At 48.1% G+C, this 15,578-nt stretch overlaps 1 pseudogene; it reads right to left on the reverse strand.

Moving 5' to 3' along the window:
* Nucleotides 1-12,985: 12,985 nt before the first annotated feature.
* Nucleotides 12,986-13,923, reverse strand: LOC119927159 (annotated as a pseudogene).
* Nucleotides 13,924-15,578: the final 1,655 nt, after the last annotated feature.

The raw sequence follows: 15,578 nt of genomic DNA on the forward strand, positions 1-15,578 counted from the left end.
GAAATCTGAACAATCAGTCTGACTTTGTCCACTTCAGGTTTCTCCATTCTTGCCTTAACTGTGCCCTCTTTTCTGCCCGGCAAGATTATTTCTCTTCCCTTATTGACGCCCGTGCTCATCACCCCGTCAGCTGTTCTGGACAATTAACTTCCTCCTCAGGACCTTGTCTTCTCGCACCCCCCATGCCTTGCCCTCCAACGATATGGCCAACTACTTCATCAAGAAAATTAACACCATCTGTTCTGAGCTCCACAACTCCCCTCTCCCCCCTCCTCCATTCCGCCTCCTCCTGGCCCCCTTCTGTATTTTCCCATCCTTCAGCAGTACCTTCAGAGGAGATCTGCCTTCTCTCAAGTGCCACCCCCTCCTCATGCGCATTGACCCCATTCCTCCACAACTTATAAAAACCCTCACCTCGTCCCTCCTTCCTTCCGTAACTACCACCTTCAACCGCTCACACTCCAATGGCTTCTTTCCCATTGCCTTCAAATAAGCCCACATCTCTCCCATCCTAAAAAAACCCTCTATTGACCCCACTCCCTCGAGTTATCGCTCCATCTTCCTCCTACTCTTCCTTTCCAAACTTCTGGAATCAGTCATCTTCACTCGCTGCCTCAAATTCCTCTCCTCCAACTCTCTCTTGGACCCCCTCCAATCTGGCTTCTGCTCCCTTCATTCCACAGAAACCTCCCTCTCAAAGATCACCAGTGACCTCTTTCTTACCAAATCCAACGGCTTCTACTCCATCCTAATCTCTCTCGACCTCTCAGGTGCCTTTCACACTGTGGACCATCATTCATTCATTCAATCGTATTTATTGAGCGCTTACTGTGCTCTGCACGGAGAAGCAGCGTGGCACAGTGGAAATAACACGGGCTTTGGAGTCAGAGGTCATGGGTTAGAATCCCGACTAGGCCACATGTCTGCTGTGTGTGACCTTGGGCAAGTCACTTAACTTCTCTGAGCCTCAGTTACCTCATCTGTAAAATGGGGATTACGACTGTGAGCCCCACGTGGGACACCTTAATCACCTTGTATTCCCCCTCAGGGCTTAGAACAGTGCTCTGCACATAGTAAGCACTTATTTCTAGAGAAGCAGCGTGGCTCAGTGGAAAGAGCCCGGGCTTTGGAGTCAGAGGTTATGGGTTCGAATCCCGACTCCACCAATTGTCAGCTGTGTGACTTTGGGCAAGTCACTTAACTTCTCTGGGCCTCAGTTACCTCATCTGTAAAATGGGGGGTAAGACTGTGAGCCCCACGTGGGACAACCTGATCACCTTGTAACCTCTCCAACGCTTAGAACAGTGCTTTGCACATAGTAAGCGCTTAATAAATGCCATTATAAAAAATGAACGCTCAATAAATACGATTGAATGAATTAATGTGTGCAGAGCACTGTACTAAACGCTTGGGAAGTACAAGTTGGCAACATATAGAGACGCTCCCTACCCAACAATGGGCTCACAGTCTAGAAGGGGGAGACAGACAACAAGACAAAACATATTAACAAAATAAAATAAATAGAATAAATATGTACAAATAAAATGAATAAATAAATAAAGTAATAAATACGTACAAACATATATACATATATACAGGTGGTGTGGGGAGTGGGAGGAGGGGAAGAGGAAGGAGGGGGCTCAGGTCTGCCTCAGGTCTCCCAGACTGGGAAGGTCTCCTGGAGGAGGTAAGCTCTCAGTAGGGCTTTGAAGGGAAGAAGAGAGCTAGCTTGGCGGATGTGCGTAGGGAGGGCATTCCAGGCTAGAGGGATGGCGTGGGCCGGGGGTCGACGGCGGAACAGACGGGAACGAGGAACGGCGAGGAGATTAGCGGCAGAGAAGCGGAGGGTGCAGGCTGGGCTGTAGAAGGAGAGAAGGGAGGTGAGGTAGGAGGGGGAGTGGTGATGGAGAGCCTTGAGGCCGAGGGTGAGGAGTTTTTGCCTGATGCATAAGTTGATTGGTAGCCACTGGAGATCTGTGAGGAGGGGATTAACATGCCCAGAGCGTTCCTGGACAAAGACGATCCGGGAAGCGGCGTGAAGTATAGATTGAAATGGGGAGAGACAGGAGGATGGGAGATCGGAGAGGAGATTGATGCAGTCATCCAGACGGGATAGGATGAGAGCTTGAACAAGCAGGATAGCGGTTTTGGATGGAAAGTGTGGTGTATGAAGGCACGGACTCCGGCTAGGGTAAGCACGAAATCGTTTATTGGGTTAAGCAGTAAGACTTTTATATCTTTCAGTCACATTCTGTATTTTTCCATGTTCCTGTGTTTATAACTAACACAGCAATTCTGTAACCTTCAAAACCAGTAACAAATAACACCAGTCTATGCAAGGCCGTAGGGCCGATAACAAGGAACTCTTGCCTGTACAAGGCTGTGATAACAGAGACCAGCCTTTTGGCCACAGCTCTCCTCTCGGTTCCTTGTTTACTTGGCCCTGCTGTTCCCCACATCTCCCCCTCCTTTATTTATAACTATACCATTAATGAGCAACGTGGCCATCACACGAGCTTCAACCGTGCGTGTGGCCCTAATAAGCGAGCATGTCATATAGGAAACGAGCAAAAGGAAGAAAAGCAAGGCTCCTGCTATACCGACAAATACCCAGACGCGCAGATTTAACCCCGTGAACCACGTTTTCGGATTCAACCACGACATATCCCGTTGAAGGGTTTCGAGAACATTCTGAGTGGTTAATGCCTGCAGCCGCTGAATCTGGCCTTTTAATTGATCGTGCAAGGATCGGACATCGTGCTGTAAGGACATGTCAGACGCGCCTTGCAGATGTTGTTTTACCGTATCCCATGGATGCGTGGTAGCATTCCAGGGCAAGGGGGTCACACAAAGGCTTCCAGAGTTATGCTCCCAGTCACAATGCAACGAAAGGCGGGTCTTTAAGGCTGTCTGTCGATCCCCGATCCAGATTACCGCTGCCTCAAGGGCCTGTAATCTCGCCATGATTTCCTCGTCAATACGTTCCTGCGTCTCAAATTCCTGCGTGACGTTGGTTAGTGTTTCCCCTACCACCTTCGCCGTCTGCACTGACTGCGCCAGTGAGGCGATGGCAGTGGTCGCAGAAGCCAGAATGACAATAGCAGATACAAGTGCAAATATCAACCACCCTATGAATCGTTTTCGGCACTTATTAGAGCTATTCACCTCTTCCTGGAGTATTCGCGCAAAATGACCTAGACCGCTTTCACCTTCCCATGAACGTGTAAGGTTAACAGGAAGCCACAGCTCCGGGCGCCGACGCAGGGGAAATATAAAGGTAAGATTGTTACGTAGTGCATCTAAAGAAGAGAAACAATTCCCATACCATACATTGGTCAGGTTAATACAGTAAGTGTGGTTACAGTGGCTTATGGTAGCCGCTTGTGCCAACGAAAAGATGTAGGGATGTGAAGTGCAAATCATAACTGTGTAGTGTTAGCAGTATGATTAGACAGGGTGAGATTCCATAAGGTACGATTAATAAACGCGAAGCCTAAACGCCAAATTCCCGTATGCAATGCGGAGGCGGTGTTGTTGGTGGACATACAAAACTGTAAAAGAGGCCCAGCCAACCCACAGCCATGCCAGGATACACTGTGGTTATGGATGCCGAACCCAACAGAGTGGTTGCTCGCCGGGTCCCACAGAACCCCATGAGGGCCCCAGTCCAAAATAGTTCCCGTAGTTCCGTTGACGCTAACAGGATCAGGACCGAGCCCGCGACAGGGCTGCCAGTTTATCCGTGCGTTTTTTGTGAGTGGGTCCTCCGTACAATGGGGCACGTCGGGGGTATGCATCCCCACTTCCGTCAGGTTGTGGAGAGATGATGATCCAGACACACCCGGGATGCTTATTAAAGTGTAATTCTTTGTTCCACGTTTGTCCCTCACTATCAGGTGTTGCTGAGGCGATACCGGAATACAGCCGATGTTGCTGTCATTATTAGCGTATCGAACCCCGCATCAGGGGGCGCCACCCGCGCCTTCGTCATCCTGGTGGTCCTCTGCAGACTGTGGTATCTCTGCCTTGATGGGCTTGACACAACGCTCCGGCAGCCAGTAGGGGCCGGAAGGCAGAGAAACACAGGCATACCCACGGCCCCAGGTGATCAGAGGTGCAGGTCCTTGCCACTGTCCCGACCCAAGAGGTCTATAATACACACGGGCCCGCTCGGGCCACGTAGTGTCTCGTCCAAAGTGGTGCTGTGCTGCCGTAAGGGACAAATCAGACAAGGTTAGAAACTTTAAAACGTATGTAGCCTTGTATAACCGTTCCTGGGGAGTCATTCCCGTGGGATTCCCCCTCTTTTGTTTAAACAACAAAGCTTTAAGCGTGTGGTGCATCCGTTCCACAATGGCTTGCCCAGTAGGGGAGTAAGGGATACCAGTGAATATGGCGCACCCCCCAATCTTGGAGAAAGAATTGTACCCTACGAGAGACATAGGCGGGACCATTACCAGTTTTAACAGTAACTGGGACCCCCATGACGACGAAAGAGTGCAACCAATGTCGAACCACATCACGAGCCTTTTCACCTGCATGGGCGGTGGACACAACAAGATGCGAGAAGGAATCAACAGTAACATGAACATAACGCAGTCTACCAAATTCGGCCACATGAGTGGCATCGGATTGCCAAATGTCATTGGATCGAAGGCCGCCTGGATTTACCCCTGCAGGAATAAGTACTGAGGACAGTTGCTGACAGTCAGGACAAGCGCGAACAATATCCCGTGCTTGTTGAATAGTCAGCGACAATTGTTTGCGCAGAGACCACGCATTCTGGTGGAAAAACTCGTGTGAAAGCCGGGCCTGTGTTAACAGATTTGGCCGTACTACATGCATTGTTAAAGCATCCGCTACAGCATTGCCCTCGGTCAGCGGGCCAGGCAATGCCATATGTGATCTAATATGGACGACAAAATACGGGTGAGACCTTTGTGTTAACAGGCGCGATAATCGCAAAAGCAATTGGAATAAGAGGCGATTCTCCACTTCCTTAATAAAGACCCCTTCTAGGCGCTGGACTATACCCGAGACGTACGCAGAGTCTACTATCAGATTCAGAGCTTCTGATGCAAATAATTCAAAGGCGCGCACAGCGGCGGCTAATTCCACAATCTGGGTTGATCTCTGTATTTGGAAAACGTCCGATTCCCAAGCGTCCGAGGCACCTTTACAGACAACTACCGCCTTTCCTGTCTTTCCGGACCCATCTACAAAGGCTGTACGTGCCTTAGGCAGCGGAACATGTGAAAGCAGAGTCCGAGGTTGTAAAGGTATTTGAGACAGCGATTGTAATAGTCTATGCTTCGGCAGGGTACAGACAATTGTTCCCAAAAAATCTGCAAGGGCAACCTGCAGAACAAGGCTTTGGGAGAGTCTTTGCCTTGTTCCGTAGGGGGTCCAGGGCCTTTCTGCAATCAACATTGGCATTTACAATTGCCAGTTGAAACAATAACAACTGCTGAGCCTCCTCCGAATCAATCTGATGCTGTATGGCAGTTTGGAGCCTATCCAGAAACGTAACGTAAGGCTCCTGAGCACCCTGACGGACGGCAGCAAAAGAGGTCTCCCGCCGCCCCGCATCAGGGACTTGTTTCAGCGCCTTCAAGGTTAAAGAGGTGGCCTGGGTAAAGGCCACCCTGTTCAGCTGGACCTGTGCCTGGGGCGTGGCATATTTCCACTGTCCTACCAACTCGTCCACCCCAAGAGGGACCCCATCACCGACATTCTCCATAACCTGCAGGGCCACAGCTTCCCGATACTCAGAGTCCCACACAAAGTACTGTGCCGGGCTGAGCAATAAACGCAACAAGGTATGCCAATCATGGGGTGTCATCACATACGATTCAGAGACAGCCACTATTAGATTCATTGTATAGGACGACTGTAACCCATAATCGCGAACACTTTTCCGCAACTCCTTAATCAACTCATAAGGGAGAGAGTCATACTGAGCCGGCCGCCCGGGAAGATACACCACCGGCATCGCTTGCAGTAGCTGTACATCCCCTCGGCGCAATGCCTCTTGCCGGCAGCCCGAAAGGGCTCCGGTCTAGGCAGGCTGCGCCGTAGCAGGCACAGCGTATACATACGGCGGCGCAGCAGACAAAGGGGGAGGAAGGGGGGAGAGGGAACGATCGACGAACGGGATACCGCCTGCAGGCACTGGGTCTGCAAAATGTCCTTTGCTGTGGGTGCGGCAGCAGCCGTCGTTGTAAGAGGGGCCAAAGGCGGGTATAGATCAGATCCCTCCTTTGGGTCTGCAGTCCCAGAGTCAGAAGGATCGCCAGCGTCATTAATATCCTGGTCCCGATACAAGTCCTCGGGATCCGGAACAGCAGCGTACACCGGCTCCAATTTTTCTGTTGGAGGCAAAACTTAAAAGGACAGGGGGTCCTCCTGATCACTCCCTGCCCCCAAGTCGCGCGTCGCCGGCGCCTCCTTTAACACCCGTTCAGAGGGATGCAATCAATCAATCAATCAATCAATCGTATTTATTGAGCGCTTACTATGTGCAGAGCACTGTACTAAGCGCTTGGGAAGTACAAATTGGCATCACATAGAGACAGTCCCTACCCAACAGTGGGCTCACAGTCTAAAAGGGGGAGACAGAGAACAGAACCAAACATACCAACAAAATAAAATAAGTAAGATAGAAATGTACAAGTAAAATAAATAAATAAATAAATAAATAGAGTAATAAATATGTACAACCATATATACATATATACAGGTGCTGTGGGGAAGGGAAGGAGGTAAGACGGGGGGATGGAGAGGGGGACGAGGGGGAGAGGAAAGAAGGGGCTCAGTCTGGGAAGGCCTCCTGGAGGAGGTGAGCTCTCAGCAGGGCCTTGAAGGGAGGAAGAGAGCTAGCTTGGCGGAGGGGCAGAGGGAGGGCATTCCAGGCCCGGGGGATGATGTGGGCCGGGGGGTCGATGGCGGGACAGGCGAGAGCGAGGTACGGTGAGGAGATTAGTGGTGGAGGAGCGGAGGGTGCGGGCTGGGCAGTAGAAGGAGAGAAGGGAGGTGAGGTAGGAGGGGGCGAGGTGACGGACAGCCTTGAAGCCCAGGGTGAGGAGTTTCTGCCTGATGCGCAGATTGATCGGTAGCCATTGGAGGTTTTTGAGGAGGGGAGTAATATGTCCAGAGCGTTTCTGGACAAAGATAATCCGGGCAGCAGCATGAAGTATGGATTGAAGTGGAGAGAGACACGAGGATGGGAGATCAGAGAGAAGGCTAGTGCAGTAGTCCAGACGGGATAGGATGAGAGCTTGAATGAGCAGGGTAGCAGTTTGGATGGAGAGGAAAGGGCGGATCTTGGCAATGTTGCGGAGCTGAGACCGGCAGGTTTTGGTGACGGCTTGGATGTGAGGGGTGAATGAGAGAGCAGAGTCGAGGATGACACCAAGGTTGCGGGCTTGTGAGACGGGAAGGATGGTAGTGCCGTCAACAGAGATGGGAAAGTCAGGGAGAGGACAAGGCTTGGGAGGGAAGACAAGGAGCTCAGTCTTCGACTGATGCAGCGCCCGCAGCGCCGTAAAAACAGTTTTCCATGTAATCAGTACCCCTTTGGGTAGGGGCTGGGACAAGCTTTCACGAGTCTGTAGCTCCTGGCCCACCTTTTGCCATAAGGTAAGATCACAAGAACCACTTTCAGGGAACCATGTACAGTGATCCCGAATCCATACTAATAATTGGACCAGTGGTATGGGTTGCACCTTAAACCCTTGCTCCTTTAAAATACGTTGCAAAATCTCAAGCTGCAACTTCTGCTCTCTCGTGTCTGATTGCCCCATGCTGTCAATTCTTCCGCGGCTGCTCACCTGTCCGTCCTGCGGATGGTGATGTCCTGGTAGTCGGCCGAATCTTTTATGAATTCATATCCTCCGTCCAGCCGCGGGTACACCACTGTATCATAAGTTCAGATCTGTATTCCCGATTCGGGCACCATTTGTGGTGTATGAAGGCACGGACTCCGGCTAGGGTAAACGAAATCGTTTATTGGGTTAAGCAGCAAGACTTTTATATCTTTCAGTCACATTCTGTATTTTTCCATGTTCCTGTGTTTATAACTAACACAGTAATTCCATAACCTTCAAAACCAGTAACAAATAACACCCATCTATGCGAGGCCGTAGGACCGATAACAAGTAACTCTTGCCTGTACAAGGCTGTGATAACAGAGACCAGCCTTTTGGCCACAGCTCTCCTCTCGGTTTCTTGTTTACTTGGCCCTGCTGTTCCCCACAGGAAAGGAAAGGGCAGATCTTGGCAATGTTGCGGAGGTGAGACCAGCAGGTTTTGGTGACGTATTGGATGTGAGGGGTGAACGAGAGAGCGGAGTAGAGGATGACACCAAGGTTGCGGGTTTGTGAGACGGGAAGGATGGCAGTGCCGTCAACAGTGATGGGAAAGTCAGGGAGAGGACAGGGTTTGAGAGGGAAGACAAGGAGTTCAGTTTTGGACATGTTGAGTTTTAGGTGGCGGGCAGACATCCATTTGGAGATGTCCTGAAGGCAGAAAGAGATGCAAGCCTGGAGGGAGGGAGACAGAGTAGGGGCAGAGATGCAGATTTGGGTGTCAGCAGCGTAGCGATGATAGTTGAAGCCGTGGGAGAGACTGAGTTCACCAAAGGAGTGAGTGTAGATCGAGAAAAGAAGGGGACCAAGAACATCACTTTCTCCTTAACAGGTTATGCAACCTTGGCTTCACTGATTCCACCCTCTCCTGGTTCTCCTCTTATCTCTCTGGCCGGTCATTCTCATTATCCTTCTTGGGCTGCTCCTTCTCCTCCCAATACCTAACTTTAGGTTCGCATCTTGGTCCCCTTCTATTCTCCATCTACATTCACTTCCTTTGAGAACTCATTTGTTCCTATTGCTTCAACTATCATCTCTACGTGGATGACAACCAAATCTATATCTCCTCCCCTGTTCTTTCTTCTTCCCTCCAGACTCGCATCACCTTCTGCCTTCAGGACATGTCCACTTGGATCTCCTCCCGCCACTTAAAACTTAATATGTCCAAGACAGAGAACCTTAGTTTCTCTCACAAACCCTGTCCGCTCCCAAACTTTCCCATCATTGTGGACGGTACAACCATCCTTCCTGTCTTACAAGCCCACAACCTTGATGTCATCCTTGACTCCTCTCTCTCATTTAACCCACATATCCAATTCGTCACCAAATTCTGCCAGTCTTACATTCACAATATCGCCAAGATCCGCTCTTTCCTCTCAATCCAAATTGTTAGCACAATTACTCATCCTAACCCAACTGGATTACTGTATCAGACTCCTTTCTGGCCTCCCTACCTCCTGACTCTCCCCACTTCATTCCATACTTTCCTCTGCTGCCTGGATTATCTTTCTACAGAAAGTTCAGAACATGTCACCCCCCTCCTCAACAATCTCCAGTAGTTGCCTGTCAACCTCCGTATCTAACAAAAACTCCTCACTATTACCTTCACAGCTCTCCATTACCTTCCCTCTTCTTACCTCACCTCCCTTCTCTCCTTCTACATCCCAGCCTACACAATCCAGTCCTCTGGTGCTAACCTCCTCACTCTGCCTCGATCCTTTCTGTCCTGCTGTCAACCCCTGGCCCATAACCTACCGATGGCAGGGAACACTCCCCCTCCTCAAATCCACACAGCAATCATTCTTCCCGTCTTCAAATCCCTACTGAAGATTTACCTCTTCCAAGCGGCCTTCAAGGACTAAGCCCCCTTTTTTCTCAGTTCGCCCTCCCTTCCGCATCAACTCGACTACCTCTTTTAGCTCTTCCCCCCCTTCCCCACAACACCTTTGTGTATATGCATATATCTATAATTCTATTTATTTATATTGATGCCTGTTCACTTTGATGAGTACGTATCTCTATTTCTATTTATTTGTGTTGATGCTTCTTTAGTTCTTTTGATGTCTGTCTCCCCGCTTCGGGACTGTAAGCTCAGTGTGGGCAGGGATAGTTTCTCTTTATTACTGAATTGCACTTTTCAAGCACTTAGTGCAGTACTCTGCACACAGTAACTGCTCAACAAATATGATTAAATGAATGAATGAGAAACCTCTGCTTGGGTTTGGAAGGAGACGAGTACAAGATCTCTAGTATGAATCCTTTTACTCATCAATTTTCATCTTCGTCAACATCAACAATGTCAACATCACTATTTACATAATCATCGCTGTCCCAAGAGTCCCTTTCAAACCTATTCTCCCTCCTGCTATGCATCATCAAGGCTCTCACATATGTTGCCTTTAAGCACGTTGATACCCCATACCCAGCTCCACAGTGGTATGTTCATGCCTTTAAACTCTGTCATTTCCCCTATTTGTAATTTTTTAAATAGCAGTCTCCCCTCTGGACTGTAGTTCTTATTGGATATGTATCAGGTCTACCAACACTATCGTACTGTACTCTAACACAGAATAGAGTCGAAATGGGAGATCCCGGATTTCATGTTGATGATAATCTGCTATTTTTATTCATTAATTAATTCATTCAATCGTATTTATTGAACACTTACTGTGTGCAGAACACTGTACTAAGCACTTGCAAAGTACAATTGGGAAACAGAGACAGTCTCTACCCAACAATGGGCTCATAGTCTAGAAAGGGAAGTCAGACAACAAAACAAAACAATTAGGCAGGTGTCAGTACCATAAGAATAGTTTAATAGAATTATAGCTATTAATTTATTCAATCGTATTAATTGAGCGCTTACTGTGTGCAGAGGACTATACTAAGCGCTTGGGAAGTACACGTTGGCAACTTATAGAGACGCTCCCTACCCAACAACAGGCTCACAGCCCACAAGAGGGAGACAAACAACAAAACGAAACATGTAGACAGGTTTCAAGTCGTCAGAACAAATAGAATTAAAGCTAAATGTACATCATTAACAAAATAAATAGAATAGTAAATATGTACAAGTAAAATAGAGTGATAAATCTGTGCAAACATATATATAGGTGCAGTGGGGAGGGGAAGGAGGTAGGGTGGGAGAATAGGGACGAGAAGAGGAAAAGGGGGGCTCAGTCTGGGAAGGCCTCCTGTAGGAAGTGTACTCTCAATAGGGCTTTGAAGGGAGGAAGAGAGCTAGTTTGGTAGATGTGTGGAGGGAGGTATTTTCAGGTGAGAGGTGGGACGTTGGCCAGGGATCGACCGGGGAACAGGCGAGAATGAGGTATAGTGAGGAGGTTAGCAGCAGAGGAGTAGAGAATGCGGGATGGGCTGTAGAAGTAGAGAAGGGAGGTGAGGTAGGAGGGGGCGAGGTGATGGAGAGCTTTGAAGCCAATAGTGAGGGGTTTTTGCTTTATGTGAAGGTTGATAGGCAACCACTGGAGATTTTTGAGAAGGGGAGTGACATGCCCAGAACATTTCTGTAGAAAGATAATCTGGGCACCAGGGTGAAATACAGACTGAAGCATAGAATGAAGCAGGGAGAGACAGGAAGATGGGAGATCAGAAAGTTTTGAACTCGTCTTTCTGGTTAGATCGTTGAGCTGGTATGTATCTCTTTTTTTATGTACTTTCCAAGGTTCTAGTACAGTACAGTACACCAAGAAAGAGCTCAATAAATGCTACCATCACTTCTATTACTACTACACCACTACAACAACTACTATGACAACTACTACTAATAATAGTAAATAATAAAGATGATGATGATAAGAATAAGAATAATAAGGAGAAAGGTAGTAGCGTTGTTCTTTTGTTCAAAGAGTGATTTTATGGAATTTGTTAAGCACTTACTATGGGACAGGTACCCTACTAAGCACTGGGGTTCACACAAGTTAATCAGATCTCTGCCTGACATGGAACTCGTAGTTTTAAACCCCATTTTGTAGCTGAGGTAACTGGGGCTCAGAGAACAAAGTGACTTGCCCAAGGTCTCCCAGCATGTGTCTGTTTATTGTTATATTGTTATTTCCCAGTTGCTTAGTACTGTGATCTGCACACAGTAAGCACTCAATAAATATGATTTCATGAATGGATGAAAGTGGCAGAGCCAGTACTCCAAGGCCTGTGCTCTAACCACTCAGCCATGCATCTTCTCATTTCCACTTCTGACGCTGAGATTGTATTCAGGAGTGTGTTGTTGAGAGTGAATTTCTTCCAAACTTGCACACTCTGCCCATAAAAACTCAGTCATGCACATTTTTGGTTCTTTGCCATTTTGATGAGCATTGGACAGACACAAGACATAATAATAATGATGGCATTCATTAAGGGCTTACTATGTGCAAAGCACTGTATTAAGCACTGGGGAGGTTACAAGGTGATCAGATTGCCCCACGGGGGAGCTCACAGTCTTAGCCCCCATTTTACAGATGCAGTAACTGAGGCCCAGAGAAGTGAAGTGACTTGCCCAAAGTCACACGGCTGACAACTGATGGAGCTGGGATTTGAACCCAAGACCTCTGACTCCAAAGCCCGAGATCTTTCCACTGCGCCACGCTGCTTCTCTTAGTGAGAAGCCTCTAGAAGCCTTGCCTCTAACAAGACGTGTGCATGAATTTGTATTCACACTAGTGGGGATAGTTTGCAGTGAGGTATTCAATCTCCCTGGCCTGTCCCTTGTATGAAATGCCATGAATCATGGGAATGCTGGCAAACCTTGACAGACTTGAATTTGCACCCAATGTTACTGATTGCATCACCTGTTCCGGATTAACTCCCTTCCCCCCAACCCGTGACTCTCAGAATTATCAGGGATTGGTTCGTATCACTGACCATGGGAAGACTTGGAGCAGGGTACCAGGACCCCAGGTAGTTCTGCTTCAATGTCACAAACACATACATACATGGAAGCCAGCTCAGTGAAGATGGAGGTACCAGGGCTCTGGGTATACAGGAGAATGAGATTTGCAGGACAGGATGTCTCTAACCCAACCAACCCAGTTCCAATACTATCCTGTTCCCCAGATCGCTGGACCCCTCCTCCCCCCATCAGGCATGCACCTTTTCCCAAGATCCTAAGAGGGATCCAATTTGGGAATATGAGAATCCCTTTTCCAGAACATTCTCACTCTCCTGTCACTGAGAATCCTCAAAAATGTACTGACAGCTGCAAAAGTGAATGACATAATTTTGTGGCTATTAATAATGAGAGGGGAATTTATCTTCTTGTTTAATAAAATAAACCCAGGGTGCTTGCATTCTGTCCATAGAGGAAGACGAAGAGGGTGACCAGGGCAATGATTCACTTTGCCACTCTGCCCTCGGGCACTGCCTTGGGGGAACATCCGGGCCCGTGGAGGTGTCGGACCTGCCGGTGGTGTCTGTGCAGGACAAACACCATGTAGCCACTGGTCGCACTCATGAGCTGCACCAAGAACAGGTCAAAGAGGGAGCGCACCACTACATTGACCAGAGTTGTGTCTGCACTGACACTGATGGAAGAACAGTATTTCAGGAGGATGATCCTATTTGTACTGGTGCTGTTACCAGGTCCTGTGACACCTCTTAGTGTAGTCATGTCAAACAGCAGATTGAGAACCCAGGAGAAAAGACAGGAGAGAAGGATGCACTTGGTGAGTTAGGTTTTGACTCCTGCACACTGGGATGTGCTAGGGCAGATGGTTACGGCTTGGAAGATGTGCAGGAGGCAGGTGGTGAAGATGGAAGACCCTGGGCCACTCCATAAATGTATAACAGGATTTTACAACCAACGTCATCCGGAAAATTATTCAGCCCCCCAACGTATAGGACGTTGGGGATAATCTCTGTTGAGAAGGGCTATGGCTATGGTATTGGCCAGGGCAAGATGGGCCAGGATCAGGTCCGGAGGATTCAGCCGCTGGGTGGTGGAGACAACGTGTGCATAAACCAGGAGGAGGAATACATTCCCTGAGACCCCAAAGACAATCTGTACCAGAGAGAGGATCTAAAAGGCAAGCTCTCTGGCATCCATTTCTTTCCATTCTTTTCATTCCAAAGTGACAGAAGATACTTCCAGTGGCATAACCTGGGGATTAAATAAACAAAGAGAGAGACAGACAAATAGACTGAATGAGAGAGTTATGAACAGAAGCAGAGGGACAAAGAGAGAAAGAGAGCTAAAGAGAGAGAGAGAGTCAGAGAGTGAGGGGCTGAGACAAAAATAAAGAGGGATATGGGAAGAGAAAGAGAGAGGCAGAGACAGAGAGGGAGAGAAAGAAGAAGAAATGGAAAGACACAGAGAAATACACAGAGATGGGGCAGAGACAGAGAGAGGGAAATTGGGAGATTTCAATGACAGATATCAATGTCTGCCTCCCCCTCTGCCTCCCCCTTCTGGGCAGGAACGTTGTGTTATATTGTCCTCTCCCAAGTGCTTAATACAGTGCTCTGCACCCAGTAAGTGCTCAGTAAATATAATTGACTGGCTTACTGAAAGGGAGAGGAAGAGGCAGAGAGAGATAGAGAAGAAGATGGAAAGACAGAAAGAGAGATGTAGACTCGGGAAGTCAGAGAGAGGTGAATCGAAGAAGAGTACAGAGAGACAGAAGAAGAAGAAAATATTGGGACAGAGAGATAGAGAAGTAGCATTGCCTAGTGGAAAGAGCACAGGCCTGGGAGTCAGAAGGGCTTGGGTTCTAGTCCTGCCTCCTCCACCTTTGTGTTGTGTGACCTTGGTTCAGTCACCTAATTTCTCTGTGCCTCAGTTCCTTAATTTGTGAAATGGAGATTAAGACTGTGAACCCCATGAGGGACCCAGACTCTGTCCAGCCAGATTAGCTTGGATCTATCCCAGTGCTTATATGCCTGGCACATAGTGAGCACTTAAGAAAATGCCATACAAGTTAAACAAAAAGAAAAGAGAGACCGTGGAAGACAGAGAAGTAAAATGAAACCAGAGTGGGAAGGCAGAAGGAGAAGGAGAGACAGAGAGGCAGGGTCAGAAACAGACATATTGAGGCAGAGTGGTACAAAGAGAGTCATAGAAAGAGAAAGAGTGATTAAGTCAGAGAGGTGGAGACAGAGGTAGATGTGGTATCAACGACACATAAATACTAATACACACATATATATATATATATGCACATACATAGATACAGAGTCAGAGAGAGAAAAATTAGAGAGACAGAGAAAGACAGAAGGAGACAAACAGGTGAAGAGTCTGGGTCAGAACATGAGGGGAAAAACAAAGAAGTTGAGAGATTGAGAGTGATAGAGGTAGAGATAAATGGAGAATGAAAGGCAGGGAGAATCAGAAACTTTATTCATTTGGATGCCCAGTTAATTTCAGGACTACTTTCCATATGGGCCCCCGACAAACATATTTCCCTCTGGGAAGGTTAAACAGTCCATTCAGAAGATACACTGATCACACTTTTCCCGATTCGGCTTTGTCTTCCAGACAATGCAGGGGAACCTGCTCCCGAATCAGCATGGAAGGATGGAACTCTCTGAGGCAGAATTGCCAATGGAAAACTTAAAGAAGATGTGGAAACAGGCCTCTGGGACTCTGAGTGTCTCCTCTCAAGATGTTGGATTCTGTGAAACCCGAAGTGCTTGTGATGTGTGCGATTTGAGACTCGGGTATTCTCAATTCCACCTCTCGGGTCCCATGAGGGAGCAGAGGGA

The sequence above is a fragment of the Tachyglossus aculeatus genome, chromosome 4 (assembly GCF_015852505.1).
Source record: "Tachyglossus aculeatus isolate mTacAcu1 chromosome 4, mTacAcu1.pri, whole genome shotgun sequence".
In the NCBI taxonomy this organism is placed as follows: Eukaryota; Metazoa; Chordata; class Mammalia; order Monotremata; family Tachyglossidae; genus Tachyglossus; species Tachyglossus aculeatus.